Here is a 20,577-nt window from a genome sequence, read left to right as displayed (position 1 = left end):
GAATAGGGGGAAGGCAGGGAACATTTTAGATTGGGGCAAGTAATCTGCATTTTTTCCCACATTTCCAAGTATATCATTTGTATTAATATATATCTTACTCATTACCTAGAATTACTTCATTTTTATAAACTCAGTTTACTACCCAATATTAATTAATGAAGCAATTAATTCTGATCAGGATGTGAAGCTTTGAAAATAAAGTACCTTAATTATAGTAAAATGGAAAACGTATTCCCTGCTAATAGGGGTGTTTGGGATTAGTGTTAGCAAAGACTTTCCGGACGGGCTTGACACGTTGAAGGTTTAACTCTTTAGAGCTGTGTATGAGTGTTGTCGCATCTAGCAAAGAATCCAGCTGTGACATTAACTGACAAAATAGGGTCCTGAGACTTAACCTGTCAAAGTAAAATAATTGATTGTGTTTCTTGCTGATCTGTGTGTTCCCTGTGGAGAGCAGTATGTTTTGCTGCTAGCATGACACTGAATATTGAGAGGGCAATAACAAGGTGGGGGAAAATCAGACAGATTAGAACACTGCCTTGAATTGCCTATTTACTTGAGTTACCAGACCCCTGTCAATACAAGTACTGTATCCTCCGGGGTGCTTTGGGCTGCCCTTATGAAAGGACAGGTCTTTTTGTGGTTTTTTACTTTGATGTTCTGCACAGTAGAAGTTCAGGTGTTTAATTTTAGAACATGAAGTGCCTGCTGTTTAAGCGTTGACTTGTATTAACAAAATTGCATGTCTCACGCCAGTAGGTTTATGGGTTTCCCTCCATTTCTAGCTACACGGCTTTTAATCATGTAAAGTGGAAACATTAGTTTTGCCGCGTTTTATTACAAATCCTTTTTGTTGCAATAAAGATGCTGCTAAATAAATTGAACTAAATGTTTTTCTATTTTTAACTGTCTTTTCTTGACTTAGTGGAGTTTATTTAAGAGTATAATTAAGTCCCCACACTCCGATTCCACCCGGGAGAGTGGCAGTGATGTAAAGTGTGTGAGCGTGTTAAATGCGAGTGATTTTCTTTTCTTCGTCTGTGACTAGGTAAATCAATGTAAATAGGAGGATTGGCACGGGCTTGGATTAACTACAAAGCGTTTTCTGTTGGAACAAAAAGGGAATGAATTCAGCTGTCCTGTGCCGATGGATTCTGTGCCGTTAACAGCCCTTGCTAGCCACCAGCTGGTGCTGCAGCACAGGGTAAGGTGCCTCATTAGTCATGTTAAACACAATGGGCCGGATCCACAGCTGTTGTCCACTGGCGCAGTTCCATTGCCTCAGTGGTACGATGCTGATTTACATCAGCTCAGGATCTGGCCCAATGTGGGCATTGAAGGCCAACAGAAAGACATGCTGGAGCCTGATTCTGGTCTTGCAGGCATAACTGTATGTGACTGCATCCTGCAGAATCTGATCTACAGGCATGACAGCCAGTGATTGTAATTTGCGTGCCTAGTACACTAAGCGCCTGCATATCTGGGGTTTGAATTTGGGGACAGATCTTGTAGGGCACAGAAGGTAGCAATGGGAAAAGACATGCTACACTTTGCAAGTGCATGACTTGAGGGGACACCTTGCCTCTGTTCTTGCACTGACACTACGCTCGGGCGTAGCCAAAATAGTTCGGGCTTCTCTGAGGTCTTCCCTTGATGTCTGGGGATTTTGGTAGATTCTTATTAAGGTTAAAGAGTGAAAGGTGTAATTACCAGTGCAGCAAGAGGAGAACATTCCCTTCCTTAGGAAAGGCCTCCCCGCCCTTTAGCATTTCGGAGGCTAAGCCACCCAAAAACGTGATGCCCCACAGAACCTCCTATAGCATTTGTGGGCTGCCTGGTCTCTGGGGTTAACTTTTCCCCTGGCCTCTGCACAGTGGCCGTGTATATCTGTAGGGGAAGGGAAGGACATGCCTTGACGAAGCTTGGAACCCTCCCCAACACGTCAATACTGTCACTGGCTGGGGATCAGAGAGAAAGGAGCAAATATAGGCCCTCTTCAGAACTCCTTTCAACACTTGAAAACCTGGAAACAACTGTGCAGAGTCTTTCAGTGTTCTGGATGGTCAGGGGAGCTCTACTTGCACCAATCTCTCAGGCTTGGGTGGGGGGCACTAGGACACCTGAGCCAATTAACCCTCCCCACATTTCTGCTTTACAGCTCTGTAGGGAAGGGAGCCCTGCACCCGAAGTAGTGCAGCACCTACGGTTTTAAACATTTTCTGTGGGTTCCCCTGCCCCCTTAAAGAATTCCACAAAAATGGATTGAGGGGCAGGGGGAGCGTAGTCTCTGAATACAGACACTGGTTTTATTTACCCCTTCATTCCAGAATTCTTTTACCCACATTACAAAAAAGAAAAAAAGGCCTTTTACGGAGGTGGATTTTAGGAATTAAGGGGTTAATTAATGAGTGCTTCTGTGTCACCCTGTAAAAAAGCGTCACACTGCTCATTGTAATAGACACTTTGTTCCCTTGTTTGTACAGCCTACAGCATAATAGGGCCCTGATCCCTGATCGCGGCCCACAGATGCTACTGCAATATAGCTAACAAGAATTGTAACGGGGGTACCCAGCTCTTAGAAACCTGTAGCTTGCGGCACCAGCTAATATATTAGCTGCTGCTTTAAAGCTGAGCTGTTTAGATTTTTTTTGAATTGCTGTGCTCCGGGAGAAGGTGGCTTCACCAAGTGCTGCTATATTGTAGACTGTTATAGCAAAAAAAAAATGGAGAATACCTTTTTATGAGAGTATTTATGGCCTCGTTACATGTTTAGTCATTCAGAACTGGGCAGCTGCAAAGATATATACTCTGTGTTTACAGCTGGCTAGCAAACCGCTATTGAATAACCAGACTGAGTTCTCAGCCCAACCTCTTCCATGCCACAATTTAACATGAGGATAGTATTTTCCTATCAGTGCTGCAGTAGAAACTACAATAGCAGTTAATCAGGTGTTTAGCCAAATGCTGTCACTGTAAACTCACCTTCCACTTGTCTGGTTCTGCTGATTTATAAAATGTTCCTTCTGCAGGAGAGCCATCCTCCGCTAATTTGGGGGATTCAGAGCAGCGCCTGACACCATATTGCCAGGAACAACAATCTCTTCACTTGTTTACTCAAGCTTGCTTTTGCTTTCACTCTCACCTGTACTGTGCTTTAAAAGTATCTAAGTTTCGATTCTTTGGCTGAACAAGCTTTCCCCCGACCGCCACGCCATGAAGAAATCTGCAATCTCTCTGGAACATCTGGCAGAGTTCATAGGTAATGTCCTCTTGATTTTTCAACTGGAACAGGCTTGAAGTTACATGGTCCTTATTTGCTGATAGATGATTGTGGAGTTTTCAGCAGGGGGAATTAGCCGTGCCCAAATACCTAGTTTCTGAATTACACTAGCTTTCTGATGCCAATGCTTGTTGTAGACCAGAAGCTCTTAACAGGCTGGTATACTGCTCACATTTTCTGTCATAATTGTGGTCTTGCTGGAATTCAGTCTGAGCTCTGATACGTGATGCTGTATGATCTCCTTTAGAGTATGGAAAAGGCCTGGGCATTCTCAGCATTGCCATGATATCACAGGGCAGCCATCCCCCAACCTACGATTTGTAGAACAGTCAGATTCCTCCCTCCCCCAGCAACCAGTTTCCTGGTTTGGTTTTGGCTCCATTTATAGGAAAAATGAAAAAATAACCCTTGACTGTCTTCTCTCCCCACTCCCCACAAGGACAGGACGTTTTTGTGCACTCTGTAATTACTTTTGGACCACATCCTTTCTCCCTATTGTAAACTACTTGAATGTGACTGGGGTCAAAGTACCAGTAATTACCAAAAAAGTAAATAAAGACACAATCTGTTTCTCCTTTAATGAAACAAACTAGACTGAATTCTATAGAAGATGCTGGCTGTATTCCGTTGTGTGAGAGCATAGACAGGTTTTTAGTTAGGTGCACAGGAGTCTTACTTACAAACTCACATATCCAATGTGTGCAAATATGAGGGGTTTGTGTACGTACGCACCCACTTATGTGCCTAACTGGCCAAGCACCTTGAATGGGCAGATCACGTCTTGCTCATTTAAATTAGGTGTGCATAAACATACGCGTGCATGACTCTGTGCACAATTTTAAAAATGTAGCACATATGTAATTGGGTGAGTGCCTTACGATGCATCTTATAATAGATAAAGCAGCACCATGGTCTACTGGCTAGGGCCCAGAGCTAGGAGTCAGGAGACCTGGATTCTTTTTCCAAGTCAGTCACATCACCTTTCTGTGCCTCAGTTTCCCCCTGTGCCTGTTTTGTCTAGTTAGACTGTAAGCTCTGCAGGGCAGGGGCAGTGTCTCTGTGTTTGTCAGTGCTTAGCAAGGTGGGACCTGATCTTGGCGGGGGCCTCTAGGCACTACTGGAATTATAAATAATAAACACAAGTTGCAGTTGCAGAGCCATTTACATATTTACAAACTGCTCCCTTCGAGAACACTTCTAAGTGTCTGCCTATGGAAACCCAAGTTAACCCTTGCTGTACAGAGTGAGTATTGCAGCATGTGGAGAATTTATTAGAAACATGCTGGCAGATACAGAGTGGTATTCTCTCAATGTGCTGCTTAGCTGCAGTTTGGGAATGATGAATTACCATGCTGCCATGCTTCTGAAGCACGCTAACAAATGAGCATTTATGCAATCCCTCTAATTGTAAACAACTCTTGAAAACAACTTGTGGTCTTTCAAGTAACCATTTATCAAAGCATTTGCAAAGTAAAGAGGGGAAACCATTCCATGAGCTATGAGGCAGTTAGGATCTAATTTTTAAAGCGACGGTTGATATCTTATGTCTTTGCTCCCCAGTCTAGTCTTTAAATCAGGTAAAGCAATTGAAGGATTCTGCTATTGAATATTATTCTGACTTGGAGGGAATTCTTTTCCCTTTAAGGTGGGTAGGGCAAATCTGCTCTTGGTTACACACGTGGGGAGCGTGGTGGGCAGGTAGCTGAGGGCTTATCTGGCCCATGATGTCCCCCGCCACCTCCCCAGGTTACAAGGAGAAGGAAGCTGATCAGTTTGTGAAGCAGTGAAAGATACAAACTGGAAGCCTCCTGCCTCTGGTGAGGAAGAGTGAGTGAGGCTGAGTAGTAAAACTGGCGGGAAAGCTCCTAAGCAGCAGCAAGACGGGGGTGAACCCATGCTCTGCCTTTCTTCAAGCTTCTGGAAACCCCTTCTCTCCAACCCCACACGGTGTGGAGTCTGGCGGGGGCTGGGGAGTTGTTCTAGGCAGCTTCCTTCCTGAAAGAGGCCGATATTGTTGCCTTCCGTGTGCTCATGTCGAGTCATTCTGCGCCCCCGCAGAGAACGTCAGTGAAGTGTGCACACTGGTGTCGCTCAGAGGCCTCCGTCGGGATTGGTGACCCAGCATGCTCTGTGCAGTACAGACGTATAGGAAGACCTACTCCCCACCTCGGAACTTAACGATCTAATTGTAAGCTAAGATGCAACAAGGCAGCGTACGGCACTGCAGGAGAAAACAGGGAAGGGGCAGTGCAACGGAAAAGGCACCAAGGTCATGTGGTTCCATAGGCGAGATGCTTTATCCGGATCCTTATACCCCACTTATCACCATGGTATCTGAGCGCCAGAATGGAATAGCTCCGTGAGTCATCGCGCAAAGCTGGTAGTTGAAGCTGTGCGAGCCGATGAGATCTCCTGAGGAGGAGGGACGAGGCTGGAGCATTGGGGGACCCACAGAGAGTGGAAGAGTAAGAAGACGACGCTGAGTGCACCATCAGAGCGAGGAGGACAACCAAGAGAAGACGGTACCAAAAGCCAAGGAAGAGTGACATTTCAAGGAGGAGGGAGTGTTTGACAGTATGAGAGCAACAGAATGACCAAGCAGGGTGCGGATGGAGCAAAGACCTTGAAACTTGACTAGGAAACTTCATTATAGACCATGGTGACAGACCTTCAGTGCGTGAGTAGGGCAGAAACTAGACAGGATAAGGTCCAGGATCAAGTCAAAGGAGAGGACCTTGAGGAAACAGCCCTAGACAATGGTCTTGGAGGTAAAGATGACAAGGGGTAGAACTCAGAAAGGCAGGTCAGGTCAAGGACGGGCTCTTGAGGATGAGGGAGTCCGTTAGCAAGGTCAGGGGAAGGACCAGAAGTTGGGAAGAGGTCAGTCAAATGAGGAGAGGTCATAAGGGGGGAGCCCCAGTTTGAGGACCATACATGGCTTCCTGCTTGAGTTCTATTCTATATCCATTCTGATACTGCACTCATCATGAACACCTTGCAGAAGAGCATTAAACAACATGACTGATATCTGCCATGTGCTTTGTTCTTTCATCCTTTCCCCATGGGGAGAAGTGTGTGCTGGGGAATGTCTTGTTTTAGTAAGGTGTTTTTGTTAACATACATGTTGCTCTGTATTTGTTAGAGGAGGCAGATGGAAATATTTGCTTTTCATGCGGAGCGGAAGGTGGTGAGGTTTGTGATGGCCCGTAGTTGCTGGGGGAGTTCACTCCACATTCTCAGACCATTTCCTGAGTATGTTCTGTCTCCTACACACACACGAGCTTTACCTTTATTGTAGAGAGTTCCGGGTGCCAGAGGAGCAAAAGTATCAGTTATGGTCTTCATCCCAGAACTGTACGGTTTTTTTTTTTTAGAAATCCTGGGTCCGGGTCACGGAATGCTTTAAAGATAAGGACAGAAACCCAGAAACTTGCTTCGATATTCTACGGAGGAAGCCAGAGTAGAGAATGGAAGACAGACCGGCCTCATGTGCATGGAGCAGCCTATGTTGCTGAGGAGAAATACTGCTATTTGAATATGACTCTTCCCCTACTCACATAATTACCTCCATATTGGTGCCCTCTATGGTAATGACTGGATCTGGAGACTTGCAGCCTCTAGCAAGGATAACCTGGAAGCTGAAGGGCACCCTACAGATGGAACAATTATGGCTGTCTCAAGCATAAATTTATCTATTAATTCTTTAGCTTTTCAGGGTGCTCTTTGCATATATGGAAAAGAGGCACCTGCCCAAGGATCTTGCACCTCAGGGTTGGATCCTGGCTAACTATTCAACCAAGCAGTGCTGCTGAAGACAATGGGTCTGTTTGGGTGAGTGAGACAGGCATAAGTTGGACCTAAGTTAGACAAAGGACAGTGTGTGCGTGACAAACAAGACGTGTGCAAGGAGTGACAAACAAGGTGTGTGTGTGTGTGTGTGTGTGTTCTAAAGGCATGGGACAACAGTAAAAGAGAATGAGATAAGAGTTGTCCACATATGCATTTTGTTATTGGGGGGAGCAGAGTTCAAATGCATTAATTGCATGCTTGAATTTTGAACAGCTTCCCTTCCAGCAATCCCAGAAATGGTGCTGTCAAGTTTCCTTCTCCACTCTGAACTCTAGGGTACAGATGTGGGGACCCACGTGAAAGACCCCCTAAGCTTATTTTTACCAGCTGAGGTTAAAACTTCCCCAAGGCACAAAGTCTTTGCCCTTGGATTAGGTAAAACGTTGCCACCACCAAATGTTTTAGACAAAGAACAGGGAAAGGACCACTTGGAGTCCTATTCCCCCAAGCCCTACACCCCCTTTCCTGGGGAAGGCTTGATAATAATATTCTCACCAGTGGGCACAGGTGAACACAGACCCAAACCCTTGGATCTTAAGAACAATGAAAAATTAAATTAATTAATTAAAAAAAAATAATCAGGTTCTTAAAAAAAGAATTTGAAAGTATCTTGTCTCCTCATTGGTCATTTTGGGTCAGGTGCCAGCGAGGTTACCTTTAGCTTCTTAACCCTTTATAGGTGAAAGGGTTTTGCCTCTGGCCAGGAGGGATTTTATAGCACTGTATACAGAAAGGTGGTTACCCTTCCTTTTAGATTTATGACCGGTGCCCACAAAATGGGAGGGGAGACTGAAACTGTGAGGCAACCTGTTTAAGATTGGAGGAATCACAGCTGGCCAAGAGCAATGGGCTGGTAGAGCTGGGGGGCAGGGAGACTAACCAGAGGAAACCCAAAATATAACCAAGGGGGCTACCTGAGTACATTAGCCCCTGGCTAAACTTGTAATTGGACTCTTATCTCAGTGTCCCTTTCCAGGCTGCCTAACAGATTGCTCAGTGTATCTGTCTAGTGTGTAGGTACCCAAGGCTTCCATCGTCCCAGCAGGGTTCAGCCATGGCTCTTGAAACTGGTGAAAGTGCTTTGTGCCTGTCTACACTTGCAGATAAACCATTTTAGCCCCACTTCAGCTTCCGCAGTTCCTGACTCTTGTTAGAAGCAGGTATGTGTCCTAGTATTGACCAGGCTTAAGAGACCAGCTTTCTCCGTGCACCTTCAAGACCAATAAAATCTTCCCATCTACTCTCCTTATTTGTAGTATAAGAATACCCATGATAATAGCCTATCAAGATCAGGGCATAGTTGCACTGTCCAAACACACAGTGAGACAGTACGTACAGTCTGAAGAGACAAGACAGACAAAGAAGAGAAGAGAAAGTGCCCAAGGTCGTGTAGCTGGTCAGTTGCAGAGTCAGGATCAGAACCCAAGTCTCCTGACTCTCAATCCAGTGCTGTGCCCACTAGACTAGATTGCCTCTCTTAAACTGCTGAATTCTGGGGAGACTGTGTAGGAAAGGGGCCTTCTAGGTAGACCTTGGTTGACTGGACTTCTCTTCCACAGCTGATTTAGCAAAGCCTGAGTTTGATCACCAAGGCCTAGTGGTAGGCCATGGTGCAAGACTTGCTCAGGATAGTTGCTTTTGCAGGAGGGCTACATAGCTGGTTGGGGGTGTGAACGAGTTCCGCATTGTGGCACGGTCTTGGTGTTTGATTTAATTTCTAACAGTGGGTGGCAATGGGCCCCTGTTTTAAAAAAACATAAAGATCCCAATCTTGCTCCCACTGAAATCAATGGGAGCTTTGCCTTTGTCTTTAACAGGTGGAAAATCAGGCCCCCAATGTGTAAAGAACAAGAACATGAAGCTGAATGAAAAGGAGGACTTGTGGCACCTTAGAGACTAACAAATTTATTTGAGCATAAGCTTTCGTGAGCTACAGCTCACTTCATCGGCTGCATCCGATGAAGTGAGCTGTAGCTCACGAAAGCTTATGCTCAAATACATTTGTTAGTCTCTAAGGTGCCACAAGTACTCCTTTTCTTTTTGCGAATACAGACTAACACGGCTGCTACTCTGAAAATGAAGCTGAATTGTTGCCTACAATATAAGAAACTGTGAACTGACACAGCTTGTCCTTCCTTTTGACATGTGTTGGCCCTGATAGCCAAAGGGAGGGTGACTGTTCTCCTCTGCTAGCCTTGCAAGCAGAGCTCAGAACACTTTACATAATTTACATCAAAATTAGAGCCTGGCTATAAATGTGATGCCCAGGCCTGACTGAATTTAATCCATCTGTGTATCTTTCAACCGGTAGCATGATAAGCAGTTGGTGGTGAAATTGCACTCTGCATTTGCTATGGTTATGAACAAGTCCTTTTCCGGTAACAGATATCTGTTTGCACTGCGGCCCGCGATTGCCAAAATGCTTTGATTACAGAACACAGCGACGGTCCAAGGATAGACTGAACGGCAGCCTTCGAGAAAGGTGGGTCTCCTGGCGCATTTCAAATTCAGCAGGAGCAGCTGTAGACATACAATCCAGTGGTTCCTTTGCCCTCTCCAATGCTGAGTCATGATCCCCTGCAGTCAGACTGGATACAAACAAAAGCTTTCATTATGCCCAGCCATGTGCTACCCGAAGTCAGGGAGTGAAAGAAGAAACCTGAAACTGCCTTCTGCACAGAGCCTTGCAAGTCGGGAACCCATGTCCCCTCACCCCAAAGGGGTGGATTTTTTTTTTCCCACATCAAGTTTTCAAGGAAAACTCTCTGCTGCTCTGGGAAAGGGAAAAACAGTTAAATAGTTCCACTGGGGCTCCTTCCCATTTCCTCTGTCTCTGTTCTAGCCTCAAATGGCACGCATCTCCCCGCTCTCCACCAACAGCAGTGGTGAGAATCGCCGTGCAATCATAACTCATTACCTAAGAGTCCCCTCATTACCTCGCAATCTCTGCAGATCCATGATTGTCCTAGTACATAGAAAGGACCTGCTACTCCAAAGTTCCCAGCTCTGTTGCTGAGAGTAAGGACTTTTTGCTGACTTCCCTACGTAAGGTGCTGCATGGTGGGCTGGAGTTAGGAAAGGTGGCTGAGCTGGTGCAGCTGCGACATTTGCAGCTTCCTGTCCGTGCTGGGCAGGAACTATGGTGCATTGCACCTGTTAGGCTGAACTCGCGCTAAAGAGGTGCTCCAAGAGGCTGCAACCAGCCATTGCCGCCGGCACTCGTAAAATGGCTGTGGAATGGGGGTGCAAGGTACTGTACAAGAGTTGTCTGGAGCATCTTGAGCTTGCAATAGTGCCTTCCCAACGCAGATGTGGCCTGGGAGCCTTGAATCAACCATTCTAAATGGTCTTGCATTCTCAGGACCCATTAATACGGGGTGGGGGGAATAGATGCTGCCGCCGCTACGGGCTGCACTACCAACATATCGAGGTGACTAAAATGCTTGTGACTTTGCACAGATCCTCCCAACGTCACACGTGTCTTTGTCCCCCTCTAGTGACTGGACCATATAAAGAGATTTGTGTCTGCTACACTGCCAAATGAATAGACCTAGGCTAGGAATGTCCCACGGGCCTATGGGACTTCTGCTCTGAAGTCCCTTCGATGCTTTTAAAAATCACAGCCTGGGCCTATTCGCTCAAGCGCTCGAGGCTCATGCTTTTAGATCCCGAGGTCTAGGGTTCGATCCCCACAGGAGATCTCAACAGGAAGTTGTACACGAATACCAGAGGTGCTGCTGTCACCACTGAGGCTGCTGCTGCTCCTCTGGGCAAGCCAGGATGCTGCTAGGATAGCGCACTCCCCATCATCCGTGTAGTGATTTTTTCTTTTTCTTTTATCTTTAAAGAGTTAAAGGAAATAAACTAGAAAGAAAGAAAAAATCCCACTTGAATAGCATGGATGCTAACTAGGAAAGATCAGGAAATTCAGTTCTTTTCCTCTCAACCTTAACACCCGCCTTTTTTGGGTTTCCCTCCAACAAATTAAAGGACAATGTATCACAACTCTTTTTTCCCTTTGTGCAGGTAGAGTGGCAATTGCTAGTCTTCAGTCAGCTTTCTTTGCTCCTTATCTAAGCCCAAACCAAACATTTTGCCAATTGCTTTGGTGCTAGAAGGAGAACTCCATGGAAAGATCATGAGGGAGGGTTGTGGAATCCTGTCAGAGGTATCCGCGGTTAGTGTGCTATGGAGTGCATTTTAGAAGCACTCGGTGGGTGGGTGTTTTTAAAAAAGATTGCCAATAGCAGAAATATTCAACATAAGCATTTCTCACACTCTCTCTCTCAATTCAGGCTGGATTTGAGTTTTGCAGTGTGTGTGTAGAGTCAGCTGATGCTTCGCCATTGGAATCACCTTCACTTTCCACGCATCAGACAACTCTAGAGTAAGTCTGGCCTCCAAAAGCAGTTAAAGAGTGAACTTTAGGCCCCAAATCAAAGTGTTTACAAAAGCTAATATCCTGCCTGCCATGACCCTAAAACCAGCTCAGGCACTAGGCCTTTATTATTATTCATATTGAGATGAGGGCCCCATTGTGCTCGTAGGCGCTATACATACATATGATATGTGACAATCCCTGCTGCACAGAGCTTGCAATTTTAATATCAACACAAAAAGGTGAGAGGGGAACTGAGGCACAGAGGCAAGAAGCAATTTGGGCATGGTCACACACCAGGTTAGGGTCACAGTTAGGAACGGAACCTGTGTCTGCAGACTTACAGGGCAGAACCGTAGCCACTAGGCCTCACTGCTGGAAGCCCATGTCCTATGCTTGAAACATCAATCATTTATTGCAGCAGCCATGTCTCTAAAAAGTGAGAACGTTGTAGCAGTATCTGTCGCTGTTCTGCTCTGAGGTGCCGCATCTGGAGGTATTTCCTCTCAAATTCCCCTTTGTGCAAAACCTGTTTTAAAGGTGGATTCAAATGCAATTTGATTATATCGAGATCTGTTCTTATCACCACATTCTCTCACGTAATCCCGATTTTCTGCTGCTTTGGTTTTGCATTATTTATCCAAAAAATAGGGCCCGGTCTGTGACTCCTCCTGAAATAATTAGTAGCAGCAAACTAGGTGAAAGATGCATTTAATAATGGTAGAAAAACTCGTAATTTCCAGCTTCTGCTTACAAAGTAAAGTTTTTAAGCACTCAGCTAATCATCTCTCCAACTTTGTTCCAAAATGCTTTTACCCTGGCTCACACCCACCAAGAAGCCACGGGCAGAATGGGTGTTGCAATGAATGTGTAGACAAGAGGTCTGTGTGAGTTCAAAAGCTTGTCCCTCTCACCAACAGATGTTGATCCAATAAAAGATTTTACCTCATCCACCTTGTCTGGCTAATAGCCTCTCTTCAAGATAGAACTGCACCAGCCCAGCTGTGTGTAATAGATCCAATTATGTCAAAGGATGAGATCCTTTTATCTTAAGTACTAGGAATCTCTCTTCTCTTGGAGCAGGAAGATCTGCTTCTATCCCTGCTGTTTCCATGACAGTCCCAGTAACAATGAGCTGGATATGATGCTGGGGGGAGCAGACCCCTGACTTATTCTTTTGTGTGAGTCAGTTACTGTACATCTAGCCAGTTGCATCTATAGGTGGAAGCCCTGCTGCATGAGTTACTTTAAATCTGAACCAGGTGCCACACTGAAGGGGCGGGGGGGAGAGCACCAGTTCTGCCCTGATAGGGGCAGGCCAAAGCGGCCTACAAGGTCTCTTCCATCTCTTACTTCTATGAGCTGTTGCTTCATTCTGTCACATGACTGATTCTAATCAATGCCTAGATATGAAGAGAGGGAAGCAGTGTTACCTTGTGGCTATCTGCACTACCCTAGCAGGGAGAAAAGGAGGACTTGTGGCACCTTAGAGACTAACCAATTTATTTGAGCATAAGCTTTTGTGAGCTACAGCTCACTTCATCGGATGCATGCAGTGGAAAATACAGCGGGGAGATTTATATAAACAGAGAACATGAAACAATGAGTGTTACCATACACACTGTAACGAGAGTGATCAGAGCGGGGGAGGGGGGGGAAACCTTTTGTAGTCCAGGGCTGTCTCTTACACGGTGTCAGTGCAGAGCTTAGTACAACAGGGCCCCAGTCTCAGTCAGGATTTCCAGGCAGTAATAATAAGATGGATACACCAGGGGAGCTGAATTGCAGGTCTATGTCTGGAAACTTGATGGCTTTCTATTGTGCTTTCCTGTTAAAAAGGGTGTGCTGGATAACTTAGCAAAAGGAGAGAAATCACATGAGCACAAGGATGCAAAAGAGGAGAAAAGACACATCTGTCCCCATGGGGGCTTTAGTTTGTGTCCTGAATCGCTCCTGCACATCAAAGAGCACCCTTCACCCATCCTGACACAAATGCTCAGCGGGTTGGCGCAAGCTCCCTTTAATGGCTCATGGACACAGAGACGTCTCTTCCCGGCCCTGGCAAAATGTCAAACGTGGCAGGTTGCTAGTCCGTTTGCTCTGCTTTTCAAAGTAAATAAATGCTTGGTTCTCTTGGCAACGTGAGCCTCTTGTGGTATCACTGCAGCCAGACCCCCAGCACTTGACAGCCTTTTCAGGCTGCCGCAAAACACGTTTCCCCCCGACGTTTAAAAAGGGCTTTTTACTGGTGTTTCAATGAACTGCCTCGTCTGTGTGTGCTCTGTTGCCCTCTGTGGATCGATGTCAGAAAAAGTCCCCCATGTTTCATAGGCCCTGTACTGCTTCTAGTAAACTGCCGCTCCTCCTTGAGCACCCGTGGCAGGAAGCAGTGCTTGAGGAGCTGGCATATCTGCGGTCTAGCCCTGCTGTTGCTACAGTATTAAGTTTCCAGTGGCCGTGGTACAGTGACAACTATGAAGATCTGCTTTTGGTGGCAGTAGGTTTGCTATTAACATAGTGTCTGCCTTGCAGATGCGAGTGAGGCTCGTTCCCAGCATAGAAGCCAATCTAGGCTTGTTCTCAGGAGAAAACTGGCTTCTGCATCATTAATGCCAGTTTTGTTGAACTGATGCTATCTGCCTCTAAATACAGCTTGAGCGGCATGCATAGTTAAACCTTTCTTAAGTGACCACCCAAACCAGCAGAAACAGGATGCCTATTCAAGGTGAGTTTTAACTAAAGTTTGAATTATATTTGGAGCTTTGGGGATACTTCAGTGTGGTTGCCTAAGAGGAATGGGTTGCATGTGGGAGTGGAGGATAGAAACGATGGCACTGTGGTTAGAGCATAGGCCTTGGTATTGGGATTCGCTTCCTGTGTGACTTTGACCAGCCCTTTCTGCCTCAGCTTCCCCACCTGTAAAATGGGAATAATGACACTCCCTTGTCTCCCAGGGTCTTGTGAAGCTAAAGCCATTAATATTTGCAAAGCGCTTTGGGATCCTCTGGAGGAAGGTCCTATAGAAGGGCAAAGAACTGTTAATCTTCCAGGTTGTCCTTGCTCTCTGTTGTATAGGAAAGTCAGCAGCCAGCCCCGCATCGAATCTGAAATGTATGCTCGGAAACTGTAGCTTAGATGTGTATTCATAAAACTGCTCTAAGCCATACGGGGTCTGATTTTGTCATCCGTGCTGCTATGGGAAATGATTACATCCTCTGTGGCATGAAGAATGTTTATGGTCTTTGCTGTTTGTACCTAATGAAAAGTCTATTATACTGTGATTTAATTATGCAGCGCCAGGAATGATTACAATTACTCCTTGCAGACAAACATACACAGCTCGGCATGGAAAAAGAACCACCGAGGCTGAGTTGGGTTATGTTGAGTTGGGATGTTTGGTCCAGAAGAACCAGCTTTCTTCCCTTTTTATTTCTCCCCCTGGGCCTCTCCTTTATTTATTATTTGTATTATGATAGCGACTTTGTGTGGCCAGTGCTTGAGATGTTATCATGAGTCTCACGTTATTTAGCTGTAAGAGTCCAGTTAATATATGAGGAGAACTGTTTTAATTAAAAAAAAAAAATTCTAGCTCTCATGGTTGCAAGAAAAGCTTGAAAATGTGTCCTAGCTACATCCTTGAGGCTCTGAAACCAGAAGACAAACGTAACCCCAACTGTGTGTGTTTAAAAAAAAAACTCATGTTTTTTAGGGTTGGTTGGACTAACTCCTGATTTTAGAATGCTTGTGGTTGGCAATATTGGTGCCTAGAAGCCCTGGTTGGGACCAGGGTCATGTGTGCCAGATGCTGTTGATGCATCAAGGAAAGACTCTGCCCCAAAGAGTTTACAGTCTGGGCAACAAAAACCTTACAACTGACCTTGTGTTACCAAAAGAGAAACTCAGGTGATAGTCGAAATTGAATGGTTGTAGTTATTTTCTTCTCCTGGCTTGAGTCCTTTTCAAGATGAGTCCTTTTTAAGTTCTCCTCTGCCAGCTGACAGGGCCTCTAAAGCCAACAGATACATTAATAACAAGAATGGTTTCTTTTATGGCTCCATGGACCTTATGGGGAAAAAAATTCTTCTGTTGGCTTTCTCCTGATCTTTCCCCACTTCCTTCCAATGCAATATAACTAGACCTGCGTAGGAACTGGATTTTCCATTTTGTGGGGAATTCTGTGATTTCATGTTTCTTTCTTTCTGTTCTGAAATAAAACAATAACCAAAAAAAATAAAAATAGATATTTCCCATGAAATGAAATTCTGGACATTTTTTTTAACTGGATTGATTGAAATATTCCATTTCTACAAAATTGAAATGTTTTGTTTCGATTTAGACTTTATCTAAAAGACCTTTGACATAAAAGTACAAAATTGAAATGAAAATAAATTGTGAAATGGAACATCAGAAGGTCGAATGGAACATTTTAACCTTCCTGAAACATTTTTATTTTCAAATTTTCTTTTGCAACAAAATTTTGTCAACATTTCCATGTTCCCCCAAAACTGTAACCTAGATGAGCAAGGAGCCCACCTGGGCAAAGCAAGAATAGCTATTCAAAGTGCCGCTGTCCTTAAATCACACAGTCCATCAGACTTGGCCAGTTTTGGTGTTGTACATGGACAAACATTCTGCCGGAAAACTTCCCATCATCTGTAACCATAACTTGCCTGGACAGAGCTCCCTTATTCAGCCAGCATAGCACTTCCCCTGTTGGCAGGTGATCTCAGAGATGAGGTCAGGATTGTTATTTCCATATCCTTTCAGCTTTCAGTCTTGCATACCAGAAATATTTTTAAAAATTGACAACCCTGTCACACAAGACCAGGTATTTATTACCACCAGTTACCTTGCTTTTGGGCCTGTTGTTACAGTGCATTCTCCAATACGAAGATGAGTTTCTAAAACTCATGACCACTGGCATCTGATTGACTGAGGTAACGGCAATAAGAATGGCATCTCTCATTTAGAGAACACATCGCATCTCAATAACCCTTAAAGCTTCCAAAGTGCTTTCTGTGCCTGGAATTAAATCCCCTCGGAATGCAAGTAATAAACACACTAAATTCCACACAGTGCATCTGATAAACTGAAAGGTCACCTATAAGATGGTTTGCACTGAAGCTTTGTTAAGGGAAATCAGTCTTCTCTCATTCCGACACCAGGCCGTACTGCATCTACTCCAGATGTTTGCTTATAAAAGAGCTGCTAGAATGATTTCATAGCTAGTTAGATGCTACAGAGAACATTGTTACGTCCCTGAACAGGCTACGGGCACGGACTGAATACAGTGGGAGGTTGCCACCCATTGAATTCAATGGTAGCAGGTTCAGACCTAAATCCTTAGCACTTACATAGTGCATGTCATCTTCATAGAGTTTTACAAGTATTAACAAATGAATTGAATCACGATCCTGTTTAATTGCAACTCTCCACAATCCACATAGGAAAGGCACGAGAATGGAAGTGTAGCATGTACATGAGAGGAATTTGCTTCCCATCCTAATAGTAGCTGCCTTTGTTTTCCAAGGGTTTCCTAGATTTCCTACATTTTCTAGCTGGCAAGTGCTTGGGGCATACTCCAGTGGACAGTGCACTTCCTGGCATGGAAGGAAGGAGACCTGGGGTCCAGTCCCAACTCTTGGGCAAGTAAATTTGCCTCAGTTTCCCCACCTGTAAAATGGGGTTAATGATCCTGACTTCCTTCGTAAAGCACTTTGAGATCTACTGTAGAAAAGCCAAGTGTCGCTGTGTCTACAGATATACTGTAGATCAATTAGTTACAATTAAAGATTAGATTTGTCACATGCTATTCTAACTACTGAGCAGGACTTGAGAGCTGGTTGTAGTAAAACTCAAATATTGTCTTTCCATAGATGTAGCTCTGGCACCATCAGCGATTGTGGCTGAGTGCAAATAGAATATAAATGTTAAATAACATTGACTACCCAAATGTCACGTGTGGAGTCATTGGGGATCAGAACCCAGGAGTCCTGCCTCTCTGTCCCTTCTCTTGTATTAGCCAATATTCCTTATGAACCCAAGCACCACCTAAAGAAAGGAGTCTGTGGCTTGGTGCTATCACCACCACACACAAATATACAACTGTTTTTTAAAAGTAACCTTTATATCAGGACTATTTCCTGTCTGCAGGTGGAAGGACACTGCTTGCAGGTTTCTTTTTTCCCAATGAGGGAAGCCCCTGGAGGCTTAGGAACCTGCTGTCTGTCTTCCAAATGATATTTAAGAACTAAGATGTTTTGGAAAGCAAACAGCTGGAAAATGCCTTTCCACAATCTAACTGCCTGCAGCACGACCCCAGTAGTGGCTGCGTCGGGTGGACCTGCCTGCCACGTGACGTTAGTACAGCAGCATCTTGGCAAGCTATTTTTGGTTTGCCAGGTGGGCTCTTTACTAATCTAGGTCACGGTTTAATTCCTGGGTGGAGACATGAGTGAAATGTTCAATTATCAATGAGGTCCATCCTCGAGTGACCTTGCTGTGGCCGCTAGCATGAGCGCGCGCAGAATAAGCAGCTCCCGGTGGCAGGCAGCTGGCATGTTGCCCATCCCAGTACAGAATCTGGATCGTCTCCATTCCGTGGGCCTCTCTCATGGCCCGCTGGGCATCGCAGGCTCTTGATGGTAGCATCACTATTAAAATGCTGTGTGTTTTCATTCATTTCAACAGCTGCAACAAGGGGGCTCTCCAATGGTTTTGTTTTGTCTTTGATTACCCATGCTAAACTGGGCTGTATCCCTCTAGCAAAGGGAGCAGCCTTGAGAGGAAGGCTGGTACAAAAGGCACGACAGTTGAGTGGTTAGGGTGCTAGCCAGGGACCCAGGAGTACAGCTGTGTGATTTTTGGTTTGCTGCCAGTCCCGAAGAAATATATATATCCAGTCAAACCGAAACCAACATTATTCAGAATTTTTGATGAATTGAAACTTTTGCTTGGGGGGTGAACGAATTGTTTTATTCTATACAAAATGTTTCATGCTGGGGGTGCTGCCTCGCACACTCAATCCTCCGGTGCGTAGAGTACGCACCCGGGAGGTGGGAGATCCAGGTTCCAATCCCAACTTGGGAGCAGGGGCTGGAGAGTGCCCTGCCCACCAGGCTGCAAGGAATTCTGGGATGGGTTTCTCCATCTCTGCTGTTGGAGATTTTCCACTTGGTGTAAATAATTACATATTCGTAGGAGCAGGGACTGGGCAACCCCCCCCAGGGGAGTGCTCTAATGACTGGACTATTTCTCTCTGGCCCGGTGATTATTCGAAGTGGAACAGCTTCAATGAGAGATTGAGAGAGTCCCATCCCAGAACAGCCAATAGTCCAATGGTTTGGGCACTTACTTGGGAAGGAGAACACCTAGCTCCAGCCCCTGTGCCAACCGAATATTTAATTTATACTAACCGGAACAGAGATTAGGATGTAGGCATTCCTGGCTGCAAGCTATAATGTACTAGGCTGTGCTCTCTTGAAAATGGAGCTCGTCCTCCTTTCCCCACCCTGTTCGCAAAGCCCTGGCGATGTAGGTCGGGATTGTTTTGATGCAGAGCTACGAAGCGGGAAAGAGGCTGATGTTGGTGCATGCTGCTGATGGCGATTAATACTGATGCGGCCTTTGTTTTCTCTGAGCAGATCCCTCTTGCCTCTTGTTTTCCCACGAGGGAGAGGGGTGGAAGGTGACCGTCTGGCATGCAGATAAAGGCCTGTTGTGGAAGAACCACTTCAAGGAGGGCTCAGAAGACCAGCATATGGCAGCCTGAGGCAGGAAGGAGCGTTCCAGTAGCTCTTTTTACATTCAGATGCAATTTCTGTTAGGGCCAAACTTCCTGCTACAGCCTTTGATTTCTGAGAAGAAGAAAAAGAAGGGGGTGGGAGGAGAGCAAATGCCAATATTTTATTCCTGCAAAATTGCATGCACTGGCAGCAATCTGCGCAGGAAGCTCAAACAGCTGGTAACTGAGCTTTCCCTTTGGTGAGGCTGAGTTGCCCGTAGTCCGACAGCAGTTCTGCAACCATCAGTCATCGAACCTAGGTCAATGTCGGAACCCCATCTCTTGCTGCAGGCATTAGACTGCTCTATTTCCCTTCCCCGCTCGTTCGCATCTATATGCTGTGTTAATAGACACTCATAATGCATGTGCAGAAAAACTGGGAGGAGAAGAAACACAGCCAGGGGTGAGGTAGCACTGATGTGCACGGTGCAGCCGTTCAGCGGAGTTCGCTGTGGGGCGATAATGAGAACCGTCAGGATTTTGGCTGCATTATTTTCATAGACACTGAAGAAATCTGGAAATCGGGCTCCTTTAGCTTGTCTCAAGTCAGGCACCCAGAGTCTCCCATCAGTCCTAAAAATCTTGGCCCGAGCGTCTGGCGCGTGCGTCTGACTCCTGCTGGTGGTGATCGTTCTACAGCGAGCTGCTGCCTATCCTTCCCCTTCGCTGGCCAGCAAATGTAATTGCGAGGTGGCTGCTGCGCCGTTCCCTCTTCTAGAGGTTTCTTTTCTTCAGAAATAAATTCTGCCTCCAGGCCCAACATTTACTTCCCCCAAATGTTCATAGAACTAGGTCTTCATTTGTGTGAGACTGCAGAAATCAAATTCAGAAGGGGTGCAAACTAGGGTGACCAGATGTTCCGATGTTATAGGGACAGTCCTGATATTCAGAGCTTTTTCTCATATTAGCACCCCATTACCCCACACTCCGGGTCCCGATTTTCCACACTTTCTATCGGGTCACCCTAGTGCAAACACAAGAAATCTAAATCCGGTATAGAATCCACCCAAATGCCTAGTGATTAATTATCCCCAATGCATCCCCTGCTCTAGCAGAACCACAAACCATTTGTGTGACATTAGACCTCTGTCTTCTCTCTCCATGTATCGATTTCCTGTGCAGTTGTCATTTCGAGTGATGCGTTCCTGCATGAACAGGAGGATTGTTTGCCCTCAGACTGTTTCCTCGCATGCATTTGTGTGGAGAAACCGCTTTTGGAAAAGGCTGAAAAACGAGCGGGAAGGAAGGGGGGACACGGGGCAGCAACTAGGAGTGGATCAGAGGAGG

The sequence above is a fragment of the Chelonia mydas genome, chromosome 10, assembly GCF_015237465.2.
Source record: "Chelonia mydas isolate rCheMyd1 chromosome 10, rCheMyd1.pri.v2, whole genome shotgun sequence".
Taxonomy (NCBI): domain Eukaryota; kingdom Metazoa; phylum Chordata; order Testudines; family Cheloniidae; genus Chelonia; species Chelonia mydas.
Note: the sequence above shows the minus strand (reverse complement) of the source record.